The sequence below is a fragment of the Cervus canadensis genome, chromosome 10, assembly GCF_019320065.1.
Source record: "Cervus canadensis isolate Bull #8, Minnesota chromosome 10, ASM1932006v1, whole genome shotgun sequence".
In the NCBI taxonomy this organism is placed as follows: domain Eukaryota; kingdom Metazoa; phylum Chordata; class Mammalia; order Artiodactyla; family Cervidae; genus Cervus; species Cervus canadensis.
This window is the reverse complement of record NC_057395.1, coordinates 66,089,620-66,116,998: the sequence shown is the minus strand read 5'-3', so window position 1 is coordinate 66,116,998 and position 27,379 is coordinate 66,089,620. Positions and strand designations below refer to the sequence as shown.

The window sequence follows — 27,379 nt, the reverse complement described above, 5'->3', positions numbered from 1 at the left end:
ATGGTCAAAAACATGTCCTTTTTTTTGACTACGCTGCATGGCACACGGGATCTTAGTTCCCTGACCAGGTCATAGGTTAGGCCTGCCCTTGGGTGATGACTGTGGATGGGGGTGGGGCGAAGGGGCCCAAGCTGACAGTGGAGAGCCTGCCCTCCCGATGCACACAGCCTGGTCTGACTAGCTAACCCCAGCTTGATTCGGCTGCCACCCTCAGCACATGGCAGATGTTGCTAAGTAGCCATAGTCCTGCCGTTCCCCGGGCCTGTATCCCAGAGGAAAGATGCCTCCCAGCCCCAGTCCATGCTGTGACAGCTGGTGCACAAGAACACTCGGAGGTTAGCGCCCCTCACTCTGCTCAAATCACACCTCCTGGGGAGGCCTTCTCCAGACTCAAAGGGCCACACCCCCAGCTTGCCCTCAGGCTTCCTGTCTTAGTTCTCTGCTCAATTGTTTTTTCCCTTAGTCCTTCTCTAGCATACTAGACGTTTTAATACTTTATGGTCTGTCTCTGTCCTCTAAAATGGAAGCACCATAAAGTCAGGGGTTTTTGCTCTTCTGCCTTCTTCCATTTACTGATTCCTAGAATTAGGCCTGCCCAAAATTGACCCTTTATGTGAATGAAAGCCATTTCCTTCTCCAGGGGATCTTCCTGACCCAGGGATCGAACCTGAGAAGCCCACTGTGCACAAAACCGACTCTTGATGTGAATGAAAGGAAGGGCAGGGAATCCAGGCTGGGCGGTGGTTTAGCCAGTGAAGGCTTCCTGCAGGAAGTGACACAAGCTGAGTCAGGCAACCATCTGAAATGAAAGGGGGTTTCCAGGCGTGTACACAGGCTCGCAAAGTGGCGGCGTGGTCAGGAACATTATGTAGTAGCATGGCTTGGCATGTGGAGCTTCTGGAGTGTGACCTGTGAGATGAGGGTGGACACAGACCATGGGCCATGAAGAGGCCCCAGGTGTCTTCCCTGGACAGTGGGAGACCTTTCCTGGGGCTGAGGGTCAGGTGGGCAAGGGTGGCAGAAGGCAGACCTAAGAGGCTGGGTTGGGGTGAGCATCATTTATAATTTGAAAGTGAAGAAGCTAAATGGTCAAAAACATGTCCTCTTTTTTTGGCTACACTGCATGGCATGTGGGATCCTAGCTCCCTGACCAGGGATTGAACCTGTGCCCCCTGCAGTGGAAGCATGGTCTTAACCACTGGACCACCAGGGAAGTCACAATACACTTTGGATTTCTGACTAACCATGAACTCTTATGTAAGCCCAACACCTGGCCTTTGCCCACCACACCCCCAGAGTCCTCCCGAGGGCAGCTATTCCTACTACATCCCTCTTCTACTCCTGCTCAAAACCCTCTCCCTAAATTCACCCCATGTACTTCCACCCCATAGCACAGGGCTCTCCTGCCCTCCTGGAAAAATTCAGCGCCTGACTCTGTCTCTACGTCCAGCCCACCCTCATCCTTCCAAAGCCCTGGTGCAAACGTTTCTCTGTCAACAACTCTTAACAGCTCCCTTCTCTCCGAAACCTGAGCCCCCAGAGCACTTGGGATCATTCAAACCCATGGCAATTCGCAATTCTACATCTCATCCCCAGGTCAGGCCTCAGGAGTGTGTGAGGTAGAAAGTCTCAGTGAGTGGAAACTGGAAGACCTGCCCGTGTGACCCACAGCCTCTCCACCCAGCTATGCAGAGGGAGGCAGGGATTAAAGGAAACAAAAGAAGCAAGCGGCAGGGCAGTTTCATGATTTATTGAAGTGGGTGAGAGGACAAGATGCCCAGCACAGACGCCTCCAACAGGAACCCCTGGTTCTAAAAGTTACACCAGGAACAGAGAGGGGGACATGGAGGCCACTGGAGGGCCTGGTCCAGATGGAAGGAAACCAGTCTTCTGGGTCTGCCGTGCCCTGTGGCACCTGCTGGGGAGGGGCAGAACCAGCTGAAGGTCTCCAGCTGTGAATCCCAGGGCCCCAGAGTCCCAGGCCTTTCCCAGGCCCCTGACCTGGTCACACGGGGCCGAGTCCTTCCATACTGTGCTGAGGCAACAGGAGAAGAAGGTGGTGGTCATGCAGCAACACCCCTCTTCAGTCTGCTACGCCATCGTCTGTGATCAGACCCAAAACAACCTAGAGGAGGAAGTCAGATGAGGCTGGCAGCTTGGAACGTCTGTCTCAGAAACACAGGCCAACTTAGCTCCTTGGCAGTAACTCACCATGAGAAGGTTCCTCCAGCAGAGCTGGGACCCAGCTCACCATCCTGAGAGGCCAGTGCTCCCATCCCTGAGGCGTCTTCCAAGGCAGCACCCCCAGCGTGATGGGGAGGTCACAGGGCAGGAGGTCACGACACGGGGCTGCTCTCCAATGTTACCTCGCCTTTCTTCAAGCCAACATCTGTGAGAATGCCCCCAAACAGTCAGTCACAGCAAACTCAGCTCAAAAAGGACATCTCAAAGCTCCCAGAGAAGAGTCAAAAGGAACATTATCTATTAAAAAATGCACCTTCTGAGGGCAACTGAGCAAATGTCAGAACTGGCAGACAGACAGCTGGAGAGCCTGCTCTCAGGAGCTCCTCCTGGTCGGTCCGCCCCCCACTGTATGTCAGAGGGGGACCGCCACCGCCAGCCGCCCTCCCCCCACACTTCCATTACCTGCCTGCACATCTGACTCCCAGGTGCGCCACTCACCCCGGCCTCAGCTCATCCTCATGTTCCTCCCCTCCCCCCGAAGTCCGTCCTGTGGTCATCACGTCTCAGTCCTTCCAAGGCCGGCCCACCGCCTCCTCCAAACAGCTGCTCCCCTTGACAATCTTACAGCAGTGACCACACACCACCTGACATCGCGCGTGTTCATTATGCCTAATGCAGCCTGGCTCCTTACACCCCCTAACGTCTCAAAGCCTGACACGGCCACGGCCTGGCTCTGGTAACAGGAGGCCACGCTGAGGGGGAAGCTTGGGCTGGAGAGAAGCCGGGGTGTGGGAAAGCGCCAGCATTTGAAAGGGACAGGTGCGGACCCTCCAAACTCGGGAAATTGCTTTCCACAATTTCTCTCCCTGCATTGTCAACGACCAGAGCACAGACAGCCCGTGGTCTCTTTTGAATGCAGGTGCATAGGGGGCAGAGAGCGCTCTGGGAGGAGAAGCCCGATGCTGAGCAGAAACACTGGGAAAACATTACGACTGGAGATTACAGGACTTGCGTGGTCTTGGGTACCACCAAGTCACCTCTGACACACCTGTGGTTTTTCAAATGACAGAAACCAGGTTCTGAAGAGGATGCTGACTGAGATGGCGGTCAAAGGAGCCTCAAGCCCAGGGGCAGAATCTCTGGCACCCAGGTTCACTGACACCCAGGTTCACATGCTTCTGGCCACACTCCGGGGAGGAGGGCAGATACCCCATAACTCCCAGTGCCCTAATGGGACTCGAGAGGTGTCATCCCTGCAGCAGCCGCTGAAGACAGCAAAGCGCCAGACGTGATCCAGGCTGCCCGGGGCTGGGGTGGTGAGTGGACCTGGGGACTCGTGGATGCTGCTTTCATCCCACCTCTCAGCTCCCCTAGATCTTCACCCAAAGCCCCTGGGAACACACACACGACCACCGTGTGAGAGGACCCAACACTCTAGAGAATGGACCAGAGATCTTACCTCAAGGACACCGGGGTCTAGAATGCTCCTGATGCGACAGCTTCCATGACCCCTCTGCACACAGTGGACTCGTCTGCAACAGACCAGAAGCCAAGGGTGAGTGCTCGACTTGCCCCTGCTCATAGGAGGGCAAAGGCACCAGGAAAGGGCTTAGCACAAGAGTTACCGGACAGTAAACATCCCCCAAGTGTTGGCTGTTGTTATTTCCTGAAAAGACATGCTATTTCTTCACACAAAAACAGTAGTTAATTCTGAAGAAGGAGACAGTGGATGATCTGTGGCAGGGTGCCAATGCTGATTGATGTGTAACTGATCAGTAACAGGCAGAAAAGGATGCCATCGCCAGATTTATGGGAACGTGCTATGGCCGACTGACAATTGGGCATCAAGGGGAACTTAAGCAACACACAAAAGGAGCCTGTTTCCCAACAGCAGGAGCCAGAAGGAAATGCCCCAGCAATGACACTAGCACACCCCAGCAGACCCCGAGGCCCTGGAGGCCCGAGGGGTGGGCAGAAGAGACACAGAAGTGTAAAAATGTCCCAGAACTAGGGAGTGAGGATGCGAGACACCCCTGCTATGTTTGCTCTGTCTGCACTACCAGTAAGCAGGCCACCGGCAGCCCAGGATCGCTTCCAAGTGCAGCGGCAGAAAAGGACATAGGGCTTACTGAAAAAGGAGGCCAGTGGCAGAGGCTTGGAGCAGTCAGCCCAGTTGAGCATGAGGACCCAGTATCTGCTTCCAGTCCTGCTAAAAAGCCTTCCACACAGCCCAGAAGGGACAGACAAAGCGAGGACACCTCTGAAAGAAAAGTGACGGGGTTCTTAGGTTGTAACAGACCGGGATGACACAAGCCGGAGACAAATAGCCTCACTGTAGTCCTGCTTTCTGGAGGATGAAACCAGAGATAGGAGAAGGTCCCAGAGGCAGGAGGAGGCAGAGAAGTGAGTGACACCCGGGTACAGGGGACATGTCAGAATCCTTTCCCCGCTCCATACATTCTGCTGCCCACGTAACAATCTGAGGAAGGTCTCCCCAAGGGCTCTCAGGACCACGCACACAAAGAGGAACCAGGTGTGTCCTCAAAGACCCCAGAGAGGGTGAAGCTGAGTGCCAGGACCAAGTCACACTTGTCTCTCTTCTGTCTATTCCCAGACCACACAGGACCTCATGCACCTTGCAGGAGGCAAAGCCCCCGATCTCCAGGGAACAGAACTCACCTGAGCCAGCTGCCTCCTGACAGGATGGGGACACCTCTCAGGGACCCCCATGCACCATGCTGCTTCCTCTGCAACAGTCAACCTAGATGCCACCTGGTCACCACATGTCCTGGAACCCAGGCAGAGTACCTGGGTTCTCTGAGAAGCTGGCTGCTTCACAAACATGGGCTGTGTTCCCCACTCACGAGCCACACCTCTCATTCCCAGGATGGGAGTTCACTACTCCACATAGGACCACAACTCATCTGCATCTGAGACAGAGATGGCTTTTCAGATCATCTTTTGTGCAAACTCAGATGACTCTGTACAGATTCTGGAAGCTGGATCCTGAATAGAAAGAGAAAGTCCAGGACAGGTTTGCGAGTGTGTGGCACCTCACAGGCCATGCCTGGCCTGGGCAGGGGGTTAGGGGTTAGGGGGTGGGGGTGTGTGTGAGGAGGTAAAGGCACCTCAGGCCTCTTGCAGAGGTGAGGTCTGGTGTCTATTTAGGCCTTGTCCAATTGCATTACTGCTGTGATTCCTGCTATTTAAGCCTGTCCAAGTGCATTACTGTTCTCGTTCCTGCCACCGTAACCACAGGTCCTTGGGGAACACTCTGTTAGTAGACTGGGCTCTGTCTCATGCCAAGGAAACTCCAATGGATAAATACTGGTCAACAGGAAGAACAACTCCAAGAAAAGAAGACAGGAAGTACCTCCACCTCTCCCCAGGCTGGCTGGCCACAAGCAGTCTTTCTCTGATTCTCCATGATGTGATGGGCCACGCCACCTCACTGGGATGTGTCTGTCCTGTCCTTCTCTCCTGCTGGGCAGATGTTGCACAGCTGCTGAGCACCAGACACCTGCCAGGCACCGAGCAGGTGACACTCACGGCACTGACCTTGAGATCTGAGCAGAGACAGGCAAAAGACAAGAAAACCAATGATTCCCATGAAGGATGATTAGTATCCTCACCTCATGTCAAGCCTCTCTCCAGACCACAAGCTGGACTAAGGACCTGGAAAGGGGAAAGAGGGAAGGTGGACCTGGCTTTCTGGAGGGACGTTCTTGGTGAAAATTACCCAAACAGTGGCTCCACAACCAGCCCCAGCTTCTAAGAAACAGCCCATGCTTTATCTTCCTTTTTTTTAACACATTATTGACCAGAGACTTATTATTAATACTTTTTTTTTTACCCAAACATTATTGACTGCAAATGCATCAATATCACTTTCATAACAAATCACTGGCCACAGACATTAGTTTCTGCAAAAATCCCCTAGTCAACAATGAGTTAAAAGCTTCTCAGCAACTAACACTGAGCCTCACAGCACTTAGTAAGCTTCCAGGTGCCAGGAAGCAGATCTAAAACGGCGGTAGGAGGGAGAGGGTGTGTGACAGCTCCCGAGTTCAGAAGGGATAGGCGTGAACCCTCCAAACATGGGGAAAATGCTTTCAGCAATTCCTCTCCCTGCACTATCAATGACTAATGCACGGACAGCCCACGATCACTTTCGAATGTAGGGGCAGCAAAGGGCAGAGGGGAATCAGGCAGAGGGGCCCAGGTTAGCAGCCAGCTCTCCACCCACGCAGGGGAAAGCTGCCCAGCCGGGCCCAGGACCCCAGGCACTAGTCTCACTGCCTGAAAAGGTTCTACCGCCCCCCCATCAAGAGAAGCCAGGGGAAGACCAACTCTGGTTTAAAAAAAAAAAAAAAGAAAAAAGCCTCAATTACTCATCCACCCCACAAATACCAACTGAGGACCTACTACATGCCAAGTACTGTGAGTTCAAAGACAAAGAAAAACACAGACCCGGCCTCTGCCCTTCCGGAGCCATTGCCATTTTCCCCCGTGAAGAAAAGGAAAGCTCAGAATAAAGGAACTCACCCCAGGTTCCCTGGCTAATGAGGAGCTGAGTCAGGATCTGAACTCAGGCCTGCCTGGCCCCCAAACCCAGCCCCATCCTCCTGCACAAGGGCTTTGCAAGGCAGGTCCCAGAACCCTCAAGCCCAAGAACCACCCCCTCGGCAGTAGGGCAGGAAGGCCACAGCTCCAGCACTGCCCCAGGGGACAGCTCAGTCCCTGGACGCGGGGGGGCCGCGGCAGGAAGTGTGGGTCAGGGTCCCGCAGGAGAGGAGGGGGCGCCGCCCGAGGCAGGGTCTTCAGCTGCGCAGGCCCTGGCCCGGGAAAGACAGGGGAAGGCCTTCGGTGCGAAGCAGGGGCCCAGGAAGCCAGACTGCTCTTCTAGGGCCCTGGGGGCGCCCTCAGTTAAAGTGGAGGTTTGAACACTTTACCCTTAGAAGTTACCGAGAGGGAATGGGCCAATGGTCACGAAGATATTTGCCCTGCAACCGACAAGCGGCTTCAGGGGATGAAACGCTGGAGTCGGAGGTGATGGGATGTGATCCGGGCCTCTGGCGCACCACAGGTGCTGTTCACACCGGCTCCGCACGAACCTCCCTGCGAGACCTCGGGCCCACGCATCCCCGGACCCGCTTCTCGCCGTAGGTGGGCCCAAGTCTCCCCGCCGGGCGAGTGAGGCCCAGGACCCGACGCTCCAAAACGGCGCCGGCCGGTAGTGCGGTGACTTGAGGCCCCTTTGTCAAGAACACGAGTGCAGAGAGGCCCACATGCAGCTAAGGGAACCGGCTCAGAACCAAGAGTGGGACTGGGCTTGAAGCTGACCTGCACTCCCCGACCCCTCGGGCCTCTGTTTCCCCTCCTGTAGGGGGCAGGGGGGGGGTACGGAGAACCGGCCTTAGAGGCCGCCGTGGGTCCCGGGGCGGTCCTGCAGTGACTCACCCGGGGCGCCAAGACTGTCGGCTGCAGGTCAAACTGGACGACGTAAGAAGATGCTGAATGGTTCCCGGCGACTCGGAGACAGGACCCGCCCTCCATCTGTTGGGCGCTGACGGAACTGCAGTTGAGAGTCTGGCTGGGGCCTAGAGCGGCGAATCCCCGGATGGACCCCGCGCTAGCAGTCTCTTCGCGCCCCCTAGTGGATCGGAGTTGAAACTCTGCCCCGCCAAGTATTCAAGCATTCTTCCATCTCCCCAACCATCCATCCGACTATTAAATGGTTAGGACGTCTGTAGTTTTGACCTGTCTATTCCTTCTCTTCTCTCTGATTTTCTGTGGCATTCACTCTTCCTGTTGAATTCAGTCTTGCTGGGAACGTCAATTATGGTGTCCTGCCTTCTCCTGACAAAGTGTTGTGTGGGGGGCTGAAGCTGGGAAAACTATACTTTCTTCTTTAACTTTGTATCTCGAGTGTGAGAGTGTGTGGATCCTGAAGAGCTTGGAGGCTAGTTGTGGAGCTATGAATAGACTCATACTTCAACCAATTTCCAAATTAAGATGGCTTCACGGTGGAAGTGTGCCTTATTGGGGTTTTGAAGGACTCAAACAGAAAAAGGAAATGGGAAGATGTTCAGAAAAGGGAGGAAGAGAAAGACTAAGAAGCTGATGTTGGGGTAAGGATGGGGGAGTGGATGTATGTGCTGGGATGTGAAGAAGTTAGAAACTGGATGGGGCATCTCATTGCATGGCCTGTAATAGATGATCTTTAAATATTGATTCAAGAGAAGGAAGAGAAATTTTCTTTGTTGTAATGGCAGAGCGGCTCACTTGATTCTGAAGTGTAAGAAAAATTCCATGTGTCTCAGTCAGCTCCTGGCTCCTGAGGGCTTAAAAAATGAGAAAAAGGACAACTGAAAGGATCCAAAGTGAAAAATCAATAAAACAACAAGAGTAGAAACTAAAATAGCAGAAAATGAGCATTATCATATTTAGAGCAACAGAGCCAAACAATGTTAGCAATGAGGAAGTTGGTACAATCAGAGCAGAAAGTAAAAAAATGAGAGAACAATCTATTTGACTTTTTACTCGTAAAATTTAAAACGTTGGTAAAATGAGCACTTTTCTGGAAACTATTTAACAGAATTGTCTTAAGGAAAAAATAGAAAACCCAAACAATTTCATAACACTGTAAGGAATTGAATCAGTAGTTAAGTCTTCCCATAAAGAAAACATCATAACCGAGTGTCTTAATAAGTAAGTTCTACAAAGCTTTATATTATACAGCCTCCTGGATAAGAGAAAAAGAGAAAACAGTTCTAAGTTCACCTAATTCCCAAATTAGAAAAGGTCAATAAAAGAAAACATAAATTATAAGTTAATTTATTTAGGAGTGTAAACATCCTAAAAATATATTGGTAAATCTCAGGTAGAACCAGGCTTGATCAGTATAACAGGCGGACAAAGGGCCCAGCTCAGATTTGACCACCTTTCGGCCCCTCTTCCTTTCACTGTTGTTACCCACCCTCCACCCACTGTATCCCTGGGTATGGCCTGCCTACCCAGTGAGCTCACCCAGGAAGGAGCAGGGTCTTGGCCAAGCATCCCAAGCAGGGCAAGCCACAGAGACCCTGAGATGTATGCATGCTCAACACCTAGGCACCTCTGCACGGCCAGTACCTCCCAACCCACCCGTGAGATGAGACACCTCCCAGAGGGGTGACTCTTCCCCCAGCTACAGAAAGGTGGAAGTGCCTGTCCTTTGGCCTGGAAAGTAGCTGAGAATTGAGAGTTCCAAGATTGTGGAGTTAAGAATTGCATTTCTCTGAAGGTCCCTCTACTTCTTGCAAACCTTTCTCTTATTCTAATGGACCTGCACGGGTTACACTGTCACAGGTTTAGTTATTAATATCTTCCACTTGTCCTCATGAAGCTTGTGGGAAAATTCCCCCCAAGTGTTGCTCTTTCAAGATACTTCCACGGACTACTCTGGTGGTCCAGTGGTTAAGACTCTGAGTTTCCTAATGCCGGGGCCGAGGTTCAGTGCCTGGTGGGGCAGCTAAGATCCCACATGCTGTGCAGCATGTGAGGGGCAAAAAAAGATATTCCCAAGAGTCTTCATTAGAAGGGCCCAGCATTTAAGGATTAGAATGGAGATTTTTTGAATTCCCCCCTCCTTCAGGATGGTAGAACATAGGATGACTCTGCTGGCCCAGAGAAGGATGCTCTAGGAAAGCATCAAGTGTTTTCTATGTTCAACCAAGCATCCCTAATATCTCTGCTTCTCAGCAAGAGACTATAATATGAATGGCATGTCCCTGAGTTGGGCAGTGCTCAACCTGCACAACCATATGTGGTGATCCTGCCTCCCATCAGTGGAAGGTGGATGGATGTGTACTTCAGGGAAAACCCAGCATGTATCCCCCTGCTACCTCACATGCAAGAAATGGAGTAAATGTAAAGTCGGAAGTCCACAGAAAGAGAGAGGGGGAGATGCAGGACAGAGTCCTGGTAGCATTTCAGTCCGTGGTGTTTGTCACCTTGGAAGCTCACTTCCACCTCTGCCCTTCCTCTTGTTTGATTATATAAGCTTCCCAATAATGTAATTTTTTGTTAGCATAAGTTAGGTTTCTGTCTCCAACACTCCTGGTGAAAAGTCCGTCCATAGCCAGTTATTAAGGTATTCCACCAGTGGCATGGAGCATGGGAGGTCAGCAGTTGCCTGATGCGCTGTGTGTGTTTATCTCAGATGACTTTCTCATCTACGACACTGGCCTACCTAACGAGACTGCAGCAAACAGGGCAGCATGTTGAAGTCTCGAAATAAAAGTAGTGTGACAACCTTTGCTTGGGGCATTCAGATAACTGTCCATGCTCAGTGGCTTGGCCTTATTTGTCAGTCAGCAATGTGTCTGCAGACGTTAAATACAAAACAAAATTGCAGTGCATGCTCTGCAAACTCCTGAAGGGATGGATGTTTGAAGTGGGTCTGTTGCTGGCGGGGATGTGTTGGGGACCTATCCAGAACAGGAGTAGGCTGATGATTAGGTCTGCCTGGAGCAAGGCTCTTTCAAGAGTGGACAAAATGGGCTTAAGGAGGCTCTGGGGGAGGAGAAGCCACCAGCCACTTGCTACTGGTCATCAAAACAGAACAGTAGCAGCAAAAAGGGGGCAAGGGCACTGCTCTGCCAATGAACCTTCTGTTCGTTCATTCATTCAATACATGGTAAGTAAGTGCTTCCACTCTGTGCCGACACTGTGCTAGTGGGTGGGGCCAACAGATGGCAGGCAGCCTGACTGGCAGGAAATTAAAAAAGGAACAACGAAAACTACCATCTAAACAATTCCCCAAACAACTGTTCAGTTAATGATTTTTCCCCATAAAGGCACTGGAAAAGCTATGCCCCTTTACAAATGCTTTTTGTTTTTCTATTTGTATAATGACTGGGACTTCCCTAGTGGCTCAGACGGTAAAATGTCTGCCTGCATTGCAGGAGACCCAGGTTCAATCCCTGGGTCAGGAAGATCCCCTGGAGAAGGAAATGGCAACCCACTCCAGTACTCTTGCCTGGAAAATCCCATGGACAGAGGAGCCTGGTAGGCTATATAGTCCGTGGGGTTGCAAAGAGTCAGACAAGACTGAACGACTTCACTTTCACTTCTTTCACTTAATGACCGGGAGGTATAGGGATGAATGAAAGAAACCCACTGTATCTGCCTTGTTCCAAGCTTATGGTCTAATAATCCACCAAATTAGTTCTGTCCCACAAATGCAAGCATGGTTTTCTATTGGGAAGTCTAGTAGTTTATTGCAATGACGTCAAAAGTGTGGTAGATATCACAGAATTGGGAAGAAGACAAGATATGATGGATTGAGTTATGACCCCTCAAAAGGTGTTATGTTGAAGTCATAACACTTGGTACCTGGGAATGTGACCTGCTGTGGAAGCAGTCTTTACAGATGTAATTAAGAGGTAAGTTAGATGAGGTCATGTTGCAAGAGGGAGGACCATTAATCCAATAAGACGGTGTCCTTACAAGGAAGGAGAAAGGCATTCCAGGAGAATGCCTTGTGACTCCCAAGGTTGATGGGCACCACCAAAAGCTAGGGAGAGGCAAGGAAGAATCTTACCCAGAGTTTCAGAGGGAACATGGCCCTGCTGTCACGTTGATTTTGGACTTCTAACCTCCAGAATAGTGAGGGAATGCATTTCTGTTTTAAGCCACCCAGTTTGTGGTACTTTCTAATGGCAGTCCTGGGGAATAAATTCAATACACATAAAAATTTTTAATCTTTCTGAGTCTCAGTTTTTCAACTCTAAAGTAGGTCAAATAGGCAAAATGGCACAGCTACTGTGTGAAAAGGAGTTTTTTTGCCTGTGCCATGCAGCTTGCAGATTCTTAATTCCTTGACCAGGGATTGAACTCAGACCACAGCAGTGAAAGCACTGAATCCTAATCACTAGGCTGCCAGGGAACTCTCTGGTGCAGCCGCCAGGGCAAATAGTATGGTGGTTGCTCAAAAAATTAAAAATGGGATTGCTGTAGGATCCAACAATTTCACTTATGGATATATCCTCGAAACAACTGAAGGCAGGGTCTTTAAGGGATATTTGTCCACCCACGTGCATGGCAATATATTCACTATAGCCAGAAAGTAGAAGCCACTCGAATGTCCATTGGCGGATGAATGGATAAACATGATGTGGTCTATCACACAATGGAATATTATTCAGCCCTCAAAAGGAAGGAAATTCTAACAAATGCTATAAGATACATGAACCTTAATGATATTATGCTAAGTGAAATAAACCAGTTATAAAAGGACAAATACTGAGTGATTCCAGGCTTCCCTAGTGGCTCAGTGGTAAAGAATCCATCTACCAATGGTGGAGATGCAAGAGATGTGGGTTTGATACCTGGTCCGGGAAGATCCTCTGCAGAAGGAAATGGCAACCCACTCCAGTATTCTTGCCTCGGAAATCCCATGGACAGAGGAACCGAGCCGACTACAGTCTGTGGGGTCCCAAAGAGTTGGACATGACTTAGCAACTAAAGAACAACAACTGAAAGATTCTACTTATGCAAGTTTCCTTAATTAGTCAAATTCAGAATCAGAAAGTAGAATGGTGGTTGCCAGGGGCTGGGGAAAGTGGAGTTACTACTTGATGGCTGTAAGTTTCAGTTTGAAAGATGGTAAGAGTTCTGGGGATTGACTGCACAATGATGTGAATGTATTGGACACTACTGAGCTGAATACTTAAAAATGGCTAAGATGGTAAATTTTATGTTATGCTTATTTTAAAAGGGGAAAGATTTATACGATCTGAAGAGAAACCAGAGTATTTTTATGCTTATCTTAAAATTCAAAAATTTAAGAGACTTTCCTGGTGGTCCAGAGGTCAGTTCAGTTCAGTTCAGTTCAGTCACTCAGTCGTGTCTGACTCTTTGCCACCCCATGAATCACAGCATGCCAGGCCTCCCTGTCCATCACCAACTCCCGGAGTTTACTCAAACTCATGTCCACCGAGTCAGTGATGCCATCCAACCATCTCATCCTCTGTCGTCCCCTTCTCCTCCTGCCCTCAATCCGTCCTAGTATCAGGGTCTTTTGCAATGAGTCAACTCTTTGCATGAGGTGGCCAAAGTACTGGAGCTTCAGCATCAGTCCTTCCAATGAACACCCAGGACTGAGCTCCTTCAGGATGGACTGGTTGGATCTCCTTGCAGTCCAAGGGACTCTCAAGAGTCTTCTCCAAAACCACAGTTCAAAAGCATCAATTTTTCAGCACTCAGCTTTCTTCACAGTCCAACTCTCACATCCATACATGACCACTGGAAAAACCATAGCCTTGACCAGACAGACCTTTCTTGGCAAAGTAATGTCTCTGCTTTTTAATATGCTGTCTAGGTTGGTCATAGCTTTCCTTACAAGGAGTAAGCGTCTTTTAATTTCATGGCTGCAATCACCATCTGCAGTGATTTTGGAGCCCGAAAAATTAAAGTCTGACACTGTTTTCACTGTCTCCCCATCTATTTCCCATGAAGTGATGGGACCAGATGCCATGATCTTAGTTTTCTGAATATTAAGCTTTAAGCCAACTTTTCCACTCTCCTCTTTCACTTTCATCAAGAGGTCCAGAGGTTAAGAATCTGCTTTACAAGGCAGGGGACACAGGTTCGATTCCTGGTCGGGGAACTAAGATCCCACATGCCTTGAAGCATCTAAGCCGTCGAGCCACAACTGGAGTCAGTGCCCGGCGAAGAAAGATCCCACAAGACGCAATGAGGATCCCGTGTGCCGCAGCTGAGACTCGATGCAGCCAGATAAATATATAAATATTTTTAAAAAACTAAAATAGGTAAAATAATGCATTGAAATATGTGAATACCATGAGTGCTTTTTTCAGTAGTTGATGTCTTACATTAAACAGTAAACTAGTAATAATTTTAGCTACTACCATGGTTATCATAATTTGATTAAAAATTAATATTCATAACCAGAAAAATTCTTAGAAATCTAAAAATAGAATATACATCATATAACATTGTGCTTAGTCACTTCAGTCATATCTGACTTTTTTTTTTTTTAAATTTCTGACTCTTTTTGACCCAGTGGACTGTAACCCACCAGGCTCCTCTGTTCTGGGATTCTCCAGGCAAGAATACTGGAGTGGGTAGCCATACTCTCCTCCAGAGAATTTTCCTTACCCAGGAATCGAACTCACATCTTTTATGTCTCCTGTATTGGTAGGCGGATTCTTTACCACAGAGCCACCAGGGAAACCATCAGTTAATTTCATACATAATGGTGAAATCATAGAAGAATTTTTCTATTTTTATCCTAGAAGCTCCAGAAAATTAGTCAGGGATGTCTGCTGCCCTTGACCAGGATGACCCAAGGTCATAAAAGTAAAGAATTGGGGACTTCCTTTGTGGTCCTGAGGCTACGATTCTGCACTCCCAATGCAGGGGGCCCAGGTTCCATCCCTGATCAGGAAACTAGATCCCGCATGCCGCAACTAAGAGTTCACATAACACAGCAAAGATAGAAGGTCCTGTATGCTGCAACTAAGACTCAGCACAGCCGAATAAACAAACGCATAAATACATAAATATTGAAAAAGAGTGAAGAATTGATATCGTCAACTAGCATGGTGAGAGAGAATGAGCCAAAATCAAGTATCATTATCCTGGAATGCTCAAGTATTCAGGCAAAATAGTTAATGATTCTCAAGCCAGGAAAGTTTAAGTTAATTAGCCACAAACATCTCAGTTATTTAGTTAACAAAGGAGGCCCAAAACTGTTGTTCAGGGAAACTCAAGTTAAATAGCTAAGACCATCCAGAGTCATTAGTCAAAAAGTTTGTATTCAAGGATTGTCCAACACCGAATGAAGGAAAGTCCAATGTCACCAGCCAAAGTTATCAGTCTTTCTCTTGGACTCTGGTCCCCCAGGGCCCAGCCTGCCAGTTTCTGAAGGGAGAAAGCCACCTCTTCTCCTGTCTGCCCCCATGGCAGAGGCCTGAGCCACTTAAACCTTCAGTGAGCTCACACTGACCCCCTCTCCAGAATCAGTGGCCTTCAGCCCAGGATAAAAATGAACCAGAAGGAAGACTAGTAACAGAGAGGTCGTGGGAGTCAGAGAACCCAGCTAGGGGACCCAGGGAAGTGGGGGTGCTGGGACCTCGGTGGGAACTGACCCTGGTAGAGAGACCCTCTGTTTCATCTCAGTCTGTCCGAGCATCCAGTGAGGGTTTGGGGCTGCTGAAGACCCCCAAACAGGCCCAGACCCGGGCCACAGGACAGCAGAGGCCCTGGGCGGCTGGACTGGCCAAGGCTACCACTGGCCCTCAGTCCCAGGCTGCAGAAGCCCAAGCCTATTCCTCCTGAAAGACGTAGTAACAGAGCATCAATAAGACGAGGAGGAGGACGAGGAACAGAATAATCAGAACTGCCAGTATGGTGTTCATTCTTAGTGTGGGGATGGAGCTTGGAGCTCCTGCAGGGCTCACCAGGCCAGCTGCTAACTTCAGGCCTAGACCCTGGGCATCACTTCCTTGGGACAATCTGTTTAGCCAGCTGAGACCTCATCTCCCCACCCCAGCCCCACCAAGTCCAGGCAGCAGGAATCTCTCAGCCACTGTGAGGTCACAAACTCCAAGATGACAGAATGTTGGCCTCCCAGTCACAGCCCTATCCTTTATAAATGCGATCAGTATTTTGAAAGTGAGACTTTTCGTATGTCATCATAAAAAAAATATATATATATATTTTGCCTCTCTTTAAACTTTCTAAATGGAAATATCTTTTCCCTATCCTTAGAAAAATATCAGGCAGTCCTCATAACTTCTCTGTTCCTTCTTAGGTAATAAGTCTTGTGTTACTAAAAATAGTGAACATGATTTCTATTCCATTAATTTAAATGTTCATCTCATATATTCATCGTGTTTTCAGTGACCGTTGGTAGTTAGGACTTCTCTGCTCTCCACTGTCTGGGACCAAGCAGACAGTGCGCTGCTGTCTGCTCGGAAGGGATGGGAACCTTCTCCCTTTTCTCATCCAGATGTGTTTCTAGTCACCAGGTCTCTGCTCAGTCCTCCTACCCCCCACTCCCAGCACCTCCAGGATCAGGTGAATTGAAGAGTGAGATGGGGGAACATTTCTCTCCAGGCTGGACCTGAAATTAAGGCTGTGCATTCTCCCTCAGCCCCTATTTCAGGGGTTCTTCAGAGATCCTCCTCCTGGTGCCCTTTGACTGAACCCCACGTGATGTGAACAGGCCCCCTTCTTGGGGACCCCCTGCCCCTAGCAGGCTCTGTCTAAAGTAGAACCTCTCGGGCAGCAGGTAGCCAGTCCTACCCCAGATTCTACACCTGCCGAAGGAGACAATGTACCTTTGACTGAGGAAGGGGTTGGGCACAGGTCACCTGGGCTTTCCAACGCTAGGTGACATTTATCAAGCTCTGAGGTGCTCCTGCTGGAGCTCCCGGTATGAGGATCACCAGAGAAAAAGGAACTTTCTCCTACTCTTCCTCTTGGGGGCAAAGGAGGAGGGACTATTTTAAGACATAGAGCCCATAATTCCCTCTTTTTCATGTCTAACACTGTACTTTAAAAAAAAAGTATATATTTATTTATGGTTGTGCTGGGTCTTCATTGCTTTGCACAGGCTTTCTCTAATTGCAGAGAGCAGGGGCTACACTCTAGTTGCAGTGTGTGGGCCTCTCATTGTGGTGGTTTCTCTTGTTGCAGAGCACGGCTGTAGGGCATGTGGATTCAGTAGTTGCTGTGTGTGGGATCAGTAGTTCTGGCACACGGATTTAGCGGCTCGGCAGCACGTGGGATCTTCCCAGACCAGGGATCGAACCGGTCGCCCCTGCATTGCAAGGCAGATTCTTAACCACTGGACACCAGGGAAGCCCCACTATGCTGTTAATACCCTCAAACTAGAGGATTGAGTTACAAGCAACCATTTTCCAGTTATTTCTTCCTAAATTCTACATCTAATCCAATACCCTTTTAGGAAGGCAGCTGCCATTTTATCAGGTGGAGAACCTTCAAAAATTACAACAGTGGTTTGTTATTGTTCAGCTATTCTTTCCTGTATTTTGGTGCCTCCTTGGTACCTCGGCTGAAATATCTATTTTAATATCTTGTTACACGAACGACAAGCATCAGCCACACCTTTTAGATGGCCAGCCTCCTCTAGACACTGGGGATGCAGAAATGAGCCCGCCCAGATTCCCTCCCTGGCATCACGGGCAGAAAGATGCAGATTATCTAGATTGGAATCATGGCTCTGACCTTTCCCAGCCTTCTGAAGGCAGCTTCCTCTTACTCTCCAGCCTAGAACTATGAGGCTCCCCATCCGACTGGTGCAGGAGACCCAGCGCCTCTTAGGAGGTCCCAGGCTTGAGGGTGGGGCCTGTGGAAGGGACTTGCTCTCAGCCTCCCACTTGCTGTTTCTGTCCTCTGGCTCCAAAGGGCTGATCGAAGCCAGATGGCCTGAGACCTGGGCTGATGGACACAGCAGCCACCAGGCCGTGTGGCCACAGAGCACTGAAATATCGCCAGTCCCAGGGGCAACATGCTGTCGGTATAAAACATGCGCTGATTCCGAAGACTACGTGCAAAGGAAAAGAAATAGTAAATACCCTATTAATAATTTAAAAATATTGGTTACATATTGAAATAATATTTTGATTAGCTTGTGTTAACTAAAAAATATTATTAAAATTAATTTCACCTTTTAGGTATTTTTTAATTTTTTATTTATTTTTATTGTGATATAGTTGATTTACAATGTTGTGTTAGTTTTTGGTGTACAGCGAAGTGACTCCATATACATATTCTTTAAAAAAAATTTTTTTAATTTATTTATTTTTGGCTGTGCTGGGTCTTCAGTGCTGTGCTTAGGCTTTCTCCAGTTTTGGTGAGCGGGGGCTACTCTCTGGTTGCGGTGCCCTGGCTTCTCATTGCGGTGACTTCTCTTCTTGTGAAGCGTGACCTTTAGAGCACTCGGGCTTCAGTAGTTGCAGCATGCAGGCTCAGTAGCTGTGGCACACAGGCTTAGTTGCCCCACTGCATATGGAATCTTCCTGAACCAGGAATCAAACCTGTGTCCTCTGCATTGGCAAGCGGATTCTTAACCCCTGGGCCACCAGTGAAGTCCCCTATATTCTTTTTTATACTCTTTTCCCATTATGGTTTATCACAGGACATTGAATGTAGTTCCCTGTGCTATATACAGAAGGACCTTGTTGTTTGTACATTCTACACATTTTGTATCTTTTTTTTTTTTTTAATCTTGGTGCTTGTTCAATCGCTAAGTCATGTCCGACTCTTGCAACCCTAAGTCATGTCCGACTCTTGCAACCCCATGGACTGTAGCCTGCCAGACTCCTCTGTCCATGGGATTCTCCAGGAAAGGATACTGGAGTGGGTGGCCATTTCCTTCTCCAGGGGATCCTCCTGACCCAGGGATCGAACCCTGGTTTCCTGCATTGTAGTCAGATTCTTTACCAACTGAGCTATGAGAGAAGCCCCCCCCACCCCTTTTTAATCTTACTTTTCTTTTCTTTTTTTATTAAGTTTATTGGAGTATAGTTGCTTAATGTTTTTAATGTGGCTCCTGGGAAATTTAAAATTACACATTCAGCCGGCATTGTATTTCTACCGGATAGCACTGCCTTTAGACCCTTCAAACACAGCACACTCTCTCTGCATCATAAATAATCCCATGGTGTCCTAGATAATCCATGGTGTCCTCACAGTGACAGAAACTCTGGACTTTTTCAAAAATACTTACGTAGAGCAACTACCATGCTTGGCCATCTGCTCGGTGCTATGTTCTGGATGTGCACTGTTTCATTTAATCCTCACAGCAATCGCTATGAGGAGGGGAGCTCTGACTCTGCCCATTTTCCAGAAAGGAAAACTAAGGCTGGACAAAGTTAGGTCATAGCCACACGGAGAGTAAGGGCAAGAGCAGGAGGCAGGAGAGGACACCAGGGCTGTGTGCACACCTGGCTCCTTCGTCCAGTGTCCCGCCAGCCACAGCATCCCACGACTCCTCCCCCTCACGGAGACACCCAAGGTTCTCACAGTCTTAGAACTGCACCGGCTCCTCCCAGGTACAGCGATGGAGTGTTTTCACCCTCAGAAACCACCTCCGCCTATTTCCCTCTTTGTTGTATCAGTCAGGCCTTGATTTGCACATTGCGCTGACCTAGTGACCTAGTGAGCATCGGGAATGTGAAGGAATGAGACCCTTGCTCAGACACACGTGGACTGTCTGCAGTTCAGAATGTGGACTGAGTTAGTGGCAGGGTTGCTTCAGGTCTAAGAGATACACTGGGCCGAGGATGCAGACAGTGTTAGTGCCTGTGTGATTAGGGGCCATGAGCCCCATCTCAAGTCTGTCTGCAGCGCCTTCAAGAGGTTGGGACCTCTGTCTTCTCCGGAACAATGCAAATCTGACCAGGTCCCCAATCGCAAATATGATCAAGTCCCTCTTGATCAAAAGCAGCTTCAAGGCTGCTTTTACTTTTAGGGTGACCTTTTAGCAAAGCACCTGCCCACCACACTAGGCTTATCTCCCTGTCATCCTCACGTTCCAGTTGCAGGTCATTGGAACACTATTTTAGTCTGGCGAGGTCCAAATGAATACACAGTCAGAATTCATTCTTTTGTTCAACTGAGCCAGCCACGGAAACTAGGTGCTCTGAATACAATGGTCAGTCAGATAAAACCCCTACTGTCCAAACTCAACACGATAAACGTGAGCTCTTGCTAATAACAGTTCCTGTCTTAGGCTCCCTGGTAAAGAATCCGTCTGCCAGGCAGGAGACGGAAGAGATGCAGGTTCAATCCCTGGGTCGGGAAGATCCCCTGGAGGAGGAAATGGCAACCCAGTCCAGGATTCCAGCCCAGATAATCCCAGGGACAGAGGAGCCTGGCAGACTACCAGTCCATAGGGTTGCAAGAGTTGGACACGATTTAGCGACTAAACAACAACAGGTAGAAGAGTAGCCATTCCTACAGATTAATGACAAGTCAGTGACAACAAACAGAACACAAAGAAAAGCAGAGCAGGTGAAGGAACGTTACTGCCAAAATTCCAGGCTGCTTCTGGAAATTACCCATTCATGCAACGCAGAACTTGGACTCCACTCCACAAGAGGGCGCTGCAAAACCGGTTGCGCGGGATCCACTCCAGGCAACGCCGGTCTAGGCCGCAAGCCCCGCCTCAGCTTCATTTCCGCCGTCGCTGTGAGCGTGAAGGCGGTTCTTGCCCGTTTGTCCACGTTTCGTCATGGATTCCACACCATCTGCACGTATCCGGGTCCATCCGCGGACACCGGCATCTTCCCGCACTGTCGGCTTTGTCTCCACCGCTCTCCAGCGCCGTCTGGTCGTGGGGCACCCCGGGTGAGTCCTCTGCGGGGAGCGCCGGGCACGTGGCCCGCTCCCTCCCCAGCCCAAGGGGAAACAGACCCGAGCGGGGAGCGCAGGCCGCAGGTTGCCTTGGAGCCCAGGGCCGCTCCCGGTTCCGAGCCCGTCCCCTGAGATGCGTGTGGGTCTCTCGGGACTTGTCTTCTCGACAGAGGGGCCTCTGGTCGTCTGGCCTCCGGCCGACGCCGCTTCAGAATATGGGGGTCCCCTGGCCTCACCCATCCGTGGGGAGACTTGGACCCGCCGACGGCCAGAAGCGGGTCCGGGGATGCGTGGGCCCGAGGTCTCGCAGGGAGGTTCGTGCGGAGCCGGTGTGAACAGCACCTGTGGTGCGCCAGAACCGCCCCCCCCCCCCCCCCCCCCCCCGATCACATCCCATCACCTCCGACTCCAGCGTTTCATCCCCTGAAGCCGCTTGTCGGTTGCAGGGCAAATATGTTCGTGACCATTGGCCCATTTCCCCTCGGTAACCTCTAAGGGAAAGTGTGCAAACCTCCACTTTAACTGAGGGCGCCCCCAGGGCCCTAGAAGAGCAGTCTGGCTTCCTGGGCCCCTGCTTCGCACCGAAGGCCTTCCCCTGTCTTTCCCGGGCCAGGGCCTGCGCAGCTGAAGACCCTGCCTCGGGCGGCGCCCCCTCCTCTCCTGCAGGACCCTGACCCACACTTCCTGCCGCGGCCCCGCCGCGTCCAGGGACTGAGCTGTCCCCTGGGGCAGTGCTGGAGCTGTGGCCTTCCTGCCCTACTGCCGAGGGGGTGGTTCTTGGGCTTGAGGGTTCTGGGACCTGCCTGGCAAAGCCCTTGTGCAGGAGGATGGGGCTGGGTTTGGGGGCCAGGCAGGCCTGAGTTCAGATCCTGACTCAGCTCCTCGTTAGCCAGGGAACCTGGGGTGAGTTCCTTTATTCTGAGCTTTCCTTTCCTTCGCGGGGGAAAATGACAATCGCTCCGGAAGGGCAGAGGCCGGGTCTGTGTTTTTCTTTGTCTTTGAACTCACAGTACTTGGCATGTAGTAGGTCCTCAGTTGGTATTTGTGGGGTGGATGAGTAATTGAGGCCTTTTTTTGAACCAGAGTTGGTCTTCCCCTGGCTTCTCTTGATGAGGGGGGGTGGGCAGTAGAACCTTTTCAGGCAGTGAGGCTAGTGCCTGGGGTCCTGGGCCCGGCTGGGCAGCTTTCCCCTGCGTGGGTGGAGAGCTGGCTGCTAACCTGGGCCCCTCTGCCTGATTCCCCATCTGCCCTTTTCTGCCCCTGCATTCGAAAGTGATTGTGGGCTGCTGGTGCCTTGGTCATTGATAGTGCAGGGAGAGGAATTGCTGAGAGCATTTTCCCCGTGTTTGGAGGGTTCACTCCTGTCCCTTCTGAACTCTGGAGCTGTCACACACCCTCTCCCTCCTACCGCCGTTTTAGACGCCTCCTGGCAGCTGATGTCTGTTGTCTGCCTGGCTCAGTGCTGGTTTCTGTGAGGCTTTGGGAAAGAATGTGGGTGGGGTCTGCCACTGCTGTGGTCTTATGACTCTGGCCTCAGGTCTCAGCAGCCCTGAGACCTTGTTTGCCACTGGATTTGAAGTGATACAGGCTGCCTGTATTGCTTGTTGGTAATATGGGCTGAGGAAAAGTTGCAAGAATGTTCCTTATAATTCAGGCGATCCTTGCTTGTCCCTTCCAAACCAGACAGTCCTTTAGTCGCGGTCACAGTGGCCAAGCCTGAGGCGGACTGAGGGTAGAGGGAGTCAGGCTGTCGTGGGTTCATTGCCGGATTCCCCAGCATTCACACCCGGGTTTTCCTGTTGGTGACGATGGTGGTTTCCTGTCTGGTGGGCTGATCACCTGCCGGGCTCTTTTCCCCCGCAGGAGTGTCACGTGGCTGCCGTTGGGCGAGAGTTGTCCTCAGGGAGAGCCGAGACTGAGACCCAGGTAAGTGGTGCCCTGCTCATTCTGTGCTTTCTGTCCTGCTCATCCTCCCAGTTCTGTGCAGACTGGGAGGCCAGAGGTGTGGGGAGTGAGGGTGTGGTTGGAGGCCCGGCGCTCTTCTGCTGCTGAGAGCCCCGGTGGAGGCCGCAGTGATGTTGAGAGGATGGAGGTTCACACCCAGTGACCAGCTGAGGGCTTGTCGGTGAGCCTGAGCGAGAATTCTGTCTGTTGTTCGATCCTGGTGGTGTGTTCACTCACTCCTTCGGAACCCAGGGGTTCTCCGCGTTTCTGCCGCCAGTCTTCCCTTCGGCTCTTGGCAGGGATTGGGAAATGATCCAGAGTAGATCTGCCATCTTAGGCTGTGAGCCTGGTCAGTGCTCCGTCTGCTGGTCTGTTCCTCGTTCAGGCCGCTTCTCAGGATGCTGGCAGTGGCCTCTGCTCGGCTCCCTCTCTGCCCTTCTCTGCCCCTGCATTCGAAAGTGATCGTGGGCTGCCGGTGCCCTGGTCATTGATAGTGCAGGGAGACGAATTGCTGAAAGCCTTTCCCCGTGTTTGGAGGGTCCATCCTGTCCCTTGCAAACCCTGGCACTTTCGCACATGTCTGTCTTTCCCCCGATTTGTGTTGCTTCCTGGCACCCACTGCTGTGTGCTCACTGAGCGCCCTTCTTCCCGAGCATGCCCCTCCCTCGGGAGTCTATGGGCTGGCAGGGGAGGGCTCCCTTCCTGGAAGCTTTCTCTGCCTCCTCCCTGCACCCCTTCCCACATCCTCAGCCCCATCACCCAGCACTAACTCCTCCTGGAAAACTTGATTTGCTGGTCGTGCCCGTTATGCTGTGATCTTGAGGGCAGTGCCTCTTTGCATTGTGTCTGATGCCTGGCTATAGCAGCTGGTCATAGAAGGGGGGGAAAAAAACCCAAAGAGGTAGAGATGCCCTATCTGTTGCAAGGAGATCAGACTCCTCCCATTGCGGAGGGTCAGGACACCATGCCCTCTGGCAAGCCAGCCTGCTGGGTCAGCTTCCTTTCCTTCTCCCTTGGATGTGTTGTTTCTCTAATGAAAGCTAGGCTTACTGTTACCTGCCTTTAATCCTGCCGAGGGTGATTTTCTAGTAACCGACTGGACAGGGCACAGTGTCGTTGAGGATACATGTGTACATAACCCTCGTAGTAAATGGTGGACCCACGGCCCTCCCCCTACACCTGTTAGCCCTTCCGATCCATTCTGGTCACTGCCAGTAGGCCACGGGCTGCTCCCCAAACCCTGACCTCAGCATGTTGTTTTTAAAACAAGACCGATGAGCAGCAGATCCATCACAGTTGCCCCATAGGATGACGTGGGGGTTAATCCTGTCCAGATGACCTGCACACCCCTTCCTAGAGTCACCTTGTCCTTTTTTGGAGACAGTAGTGTGGTGGTTCAGGGACTACGGTGACAGCCCTCTGTGAGGGTGCTGGAGGCTGCCAGCCGCTGTGCCGGTGGTTCTCTGACCACCAGGACCTGCTCTGCGCGCCCGTTCATGGCCTTTCTCTTGCAGATGGGTCTGTGCACAGAGGTTCCACGGGAGGCACCATCTTCATGCCAGCTGGGCGCTAGGCCCCGGGGCCCCAGGTAAGGTGTTTGGACCTTTCTGTGGAGTTCTGTGTGTTTTGTAAAGTCTTCTGCATGTTTCCTGGGGCTCGGGTGATCATGTAAGGGGAAGTGGGGTGACAGAGGCATCCTGGTGTGAGGCGGTCTCTCCCATGTACACAGGGGAGGGCCCTGTAGAAACCTGCTTGGGAGAAGGGCTCCCCGGGCACCTCCCTTCCAAGTCTTGTGATGGGGAACATGTGGGTCTACGCACCAGAGGCTCTGGTTCCACCTCTGAACCCCTCTAGCCCTGTGACCCCCATCTCAGAAGCCACCTTCGTGAAAAGGGAAGCTAGGATAGCTGTGAAGGTTTTAAAACAGGTTTCATGGCTGTGTCCTGACCAACATCCTGATTGTTTTCAGCCAGAAAGCTGTTTTTTATGCTGGAAGTGTGTTGACTTCCCCTGGCAGGGAGGTCTTGTGGGGTCTTGGCAGGGTGCTGCAAATCTGCTGGGACTCGACGCGACTGGGCAGGGCTGGGTTGCTGCCCCTGACTCGGGCATTCCCCAGGCCCCTGGCGCCAGCCTCCTGTCCTCTCTGGCTCCCCTTCTGCCCTTTGCTGCTCCTGCATCGAAAGTGATTATGGGCTGCCCGTGCCCTGGTCATCGATACTGCAGGGAGAGGAGTCCCTGAAAGACCTTTCCCCGTGTTTGAAGGGCCCAGCCATCCCTTCCGAACCCTGGAGCTTTCACACACTAGTTTTTTCTCCTGCCATTCCCTTCAGAGCTTAGACCTCTGCTGGTCCTTGGACTTGCAGGGGTTCACTTTGTCTTTGTAGTTCAGGAGCCTCTTGGCAGAAACCAGTCAGCACATATTTGGTCCTCACACTGGAATAAGTTCATGTGGCGCGAAAGAGCATGGGGTGGGGAGGGAGGGCTGTAAACTGTGGCTTCTGCTCTGTGGACTTAACAGGAGTGTGGACAACCCATAATATATTATTCAAGACAGCCCATGACTGACCATGCTTGTTGGTGTGGCTGATGGAGCCCCCAGCCCTCATCAGCAGAGGGCTGACGACCTGCCTTTTGTCTGTGCTGCAGATGTGTTCGGTGGGAGGCAGAAACCCTCCACCAGTGCCCTCGCTTAATGTGCTCCGAAGATGCAACATGGCACCCCAAGAGGTGTGTCCGGCTCCCAGATAAAGGTGAGGTGGGGTCCCATTCACCACTGCCCCCCTTCCCCCACATTTGGTCTGAGGGCTCATGTCTAGTTCTCTCCTGTCTGCATTCGTGTTTGATCCTTTTCTGCTAGGTGTCTCTATTCGCATCTCATAATGTGAAGGTAGTGAGACTGTTAGATGTGAGCCACAGGGTACTCGGTAGGCAGCCTGAGCGTTCCCTTGGCTTTCAAACCTGCCCTCTTCCCCTGGCGTACATCAGAGGCTTGTCCTGTCCAGTCCCTGGTCCTGGGGCTCCTCAGCCAGCCTTTCCATTTTCCTTGGCGGGCCGTATTAAGTGGGTCTTTGCAGAATAGGATGACGGTGGGAGAGCTCCTGAGGGTGGTGGTCCATCCTTTGATGAAGATACAGTGGGAGTTTGGTGTCCGGGCCCCTGACAGCACTAAAGTCTAGCCTGTCTGCCCTGATCTGGTGCTTGAAAGAAAATCCGTTGTTGTAAAAACCAAACTTTTGAGATGTTTTTCTTTGTTACCGCATCTATTCTGGTGATTTCTAGTTGAGCTTGCATAAATTGGAAGCTTGAGCCTGGTCGATTGGAACCCTCAGTGATGTTACCTGGGGAAGAGATGGTGCTGGAGACTAAATGCTTATATGGTTCTTCCCTCCTAGGTCAGCCGTAGATCTGGAGGTGGCTGAGGAAGTCCCAAGGTCCTGAGTCAGTGACCTTGGGGTCACCTGGGATCTGGAATGGCTGGTATTTCTCCCTGAGGTGGGAACTGAACCAGCTGAGAACCGATCCCCTGAGGGTTGGCTGGTGAGTTAATGCCATCGGCTGGGAACCGCCCTCCGGAGGGTTGGCTGGTTTAAGTCTATGCAGATGGGAGCTCCCAACCATTGGTCTTGCCTGCCCTTTTTTGTAGATCCCTATTGTTTGTGGATACCAGTGGAGCAGAGAATGGAGAGTGCCATTCCCACGTGAAGAGCTGCCCGCCATCTGCTCACAGTGTCACGGGAGCCGTGTTCTCTCAGCACTAGAGATCCGGGGCAAGGCTCTGGGACTGGCGGCCCGGGTCCCCGTCAGCTGCTCTCACTGCTGAGAGCTCTGCCCTTGGAGGGTGTGGACCGAGAAGGCTGGCCCCAGTCCCTCAGTGACTTCAGCGACCCGGAGTTTTTCTGCTGAGTTGGCAGCTGTTTATCATTTTCCTCTCCACTTGCCCATTCAATAAACTATACACCACCTCACCTGTGTTTTAAATCCACAGCAAGCCACGTGCCAGCAAGGTGGGGCAGCGTGAACGTGGGTCACAGGCCGGATCCTGTTTTTACCCGTTAAGTCCTTCCATCCTACTCCTGAGGCTTGGCACATGGGCTGTTGTTTGAGGTGTTGTGTTGGGACGGAGATGAGCAAGTGCTGGGGGTTGGCTCAGGTCAGGACCTGTGAGAGTCGAGGCTCTGACAGGAACCAGGGTGCCGGAGTGAGACAGGTGCCGATGCCACTGGGAAAGCTGGGGGGTGGGCTCAGCAGGTACCAGCTGGCCTAGCTTGTGTGGGATTGAGGGGTTTCCCAGGACATGGGACTTTGGTTGCCAAAACCAGGAAAGTCCTGGGAAAGCTGGAACAAGTTGGTCAGCTTGTCTGGGGTGTAAAATACACGGTATTGGGACTTCCCTTATGGTCCAGTGGTTAAGATTCTGCCATCCAAAGCAGGGGACCAGTTGGATCCCTGGCAGGGAGCTAAGATCCCACATGCCTTGAGGCAGTAAGCCCATGTGCCAGTCAAACTGGGTATCTGTCAACTACAAACCAAAGCATCGCTGACTTTCTAAACTGGTGAGGTATGATGCTTCTTATTAGGGTATCCTGTGATGGGCCTGCCCCTGCATGAAGCCCAGCAGGTGCTGTACGTCACTAGGAAGACTTGCCCGCTTGTGCTGCTGGCCTAGATAACCCAGGAGGGCAGAAGCCAAGAGGACCCGCTGAATTCCAACCTGTGTGTGTCATCCTTCACTCTCAGCTTCCAGGCAGCGGTCCCTTTTCAGAGGTATTTGTCAGTCAGTCTACATGTCTGCTGACATTAAAAATAAAGCAGTAGCCCCTGCTCGCTGCAGCCAGAGAAAGCCTGCATGTAGCAACAA

General features: G+C 51.2%; 1 long non-coding RNA gene and 5 other non-coding genes across 8 annotated transcripts; 3 read left to right on the top strand and 3 right to left on the bottom strand.

Moving 5' to 3' along the window:
* Positions 1–1,735: 1,735 nt before the first annotated feature.
* LOC122448656 lies at positions 1,736–7,795 on the bottom strand. Of its 3 annotated transcripts, XR_006271712.1 has the most exons (5): positions 7,645–7,795; positions 5,558–5,750; positions 3,644–3,716; positions 2,212–2,389; positions 1,736–2,125 (listed from the first exon to the last, which is right to left on the bottom strand). It is a non-coding gene; the product is annotated as an uncharacterized LOC122448656 (long non-coding RNA). The 3 variants fall into 3 exon arrangements; XR_006271713.1 differs by having other exon boundaries at positions 1,736–2,389; XR_006271714.1 differs by having other exon boundaries at positions 1,736–2,389; positions 7,528–7,657.
* On the bottom strand, positions 2,972–3,105 carry LOC122449033. Its single transcript, XR_006271851.1, has one exon. It is a non-coding gene; the product is annotated as a small nucleolar RNA SNORA71 (small nucleolar RNA).
* On the bottom strand, positions 6,233–6,367 carry LOC122449035. Its single transcript, XR_006271853.1, has one exon. It is a non-coding gene; the product is annotated as a small nucleolar RNA SNORA71 (small nucleolar RNA).
* A 14,040-nt stretch (positions 7,796–21,835) lies between the features above and the next one.
* LOC122449032 lies at positions 21,836–21,970 on the top strand. Its single transcript, XR_006271850.1, has one exon. It is a non-coding gene; the product is annotated as a small nucleolar RNA SNORA71 (small nucleolar RNA).
* A 995-nt stretch (positions 21,971–22,965) lies between these two features.
* LOC122449031 lies at positions 22,966–23,098 on the top strand. Its single transcript, XR_006271849.1, has one exon. It is a non-coding gene; the product is annotated as a small nucleolar RNA SNORA71 (small nucleolar RNA).
* A 1,592-nt stretch (positions 23,099–24,690) lies between these two features.
* On the top strand, positions 24,691–24,822 carry LOC122449034. Its single transcript, XR_006271852.1, has one exon. It is a non-coding gene; the product is annotated as a small nucleolar RNA SNORA71 (small nucleolar RNA).
* Positions 24,823–27,379: the final 2,557 nt, after the last annotated feature.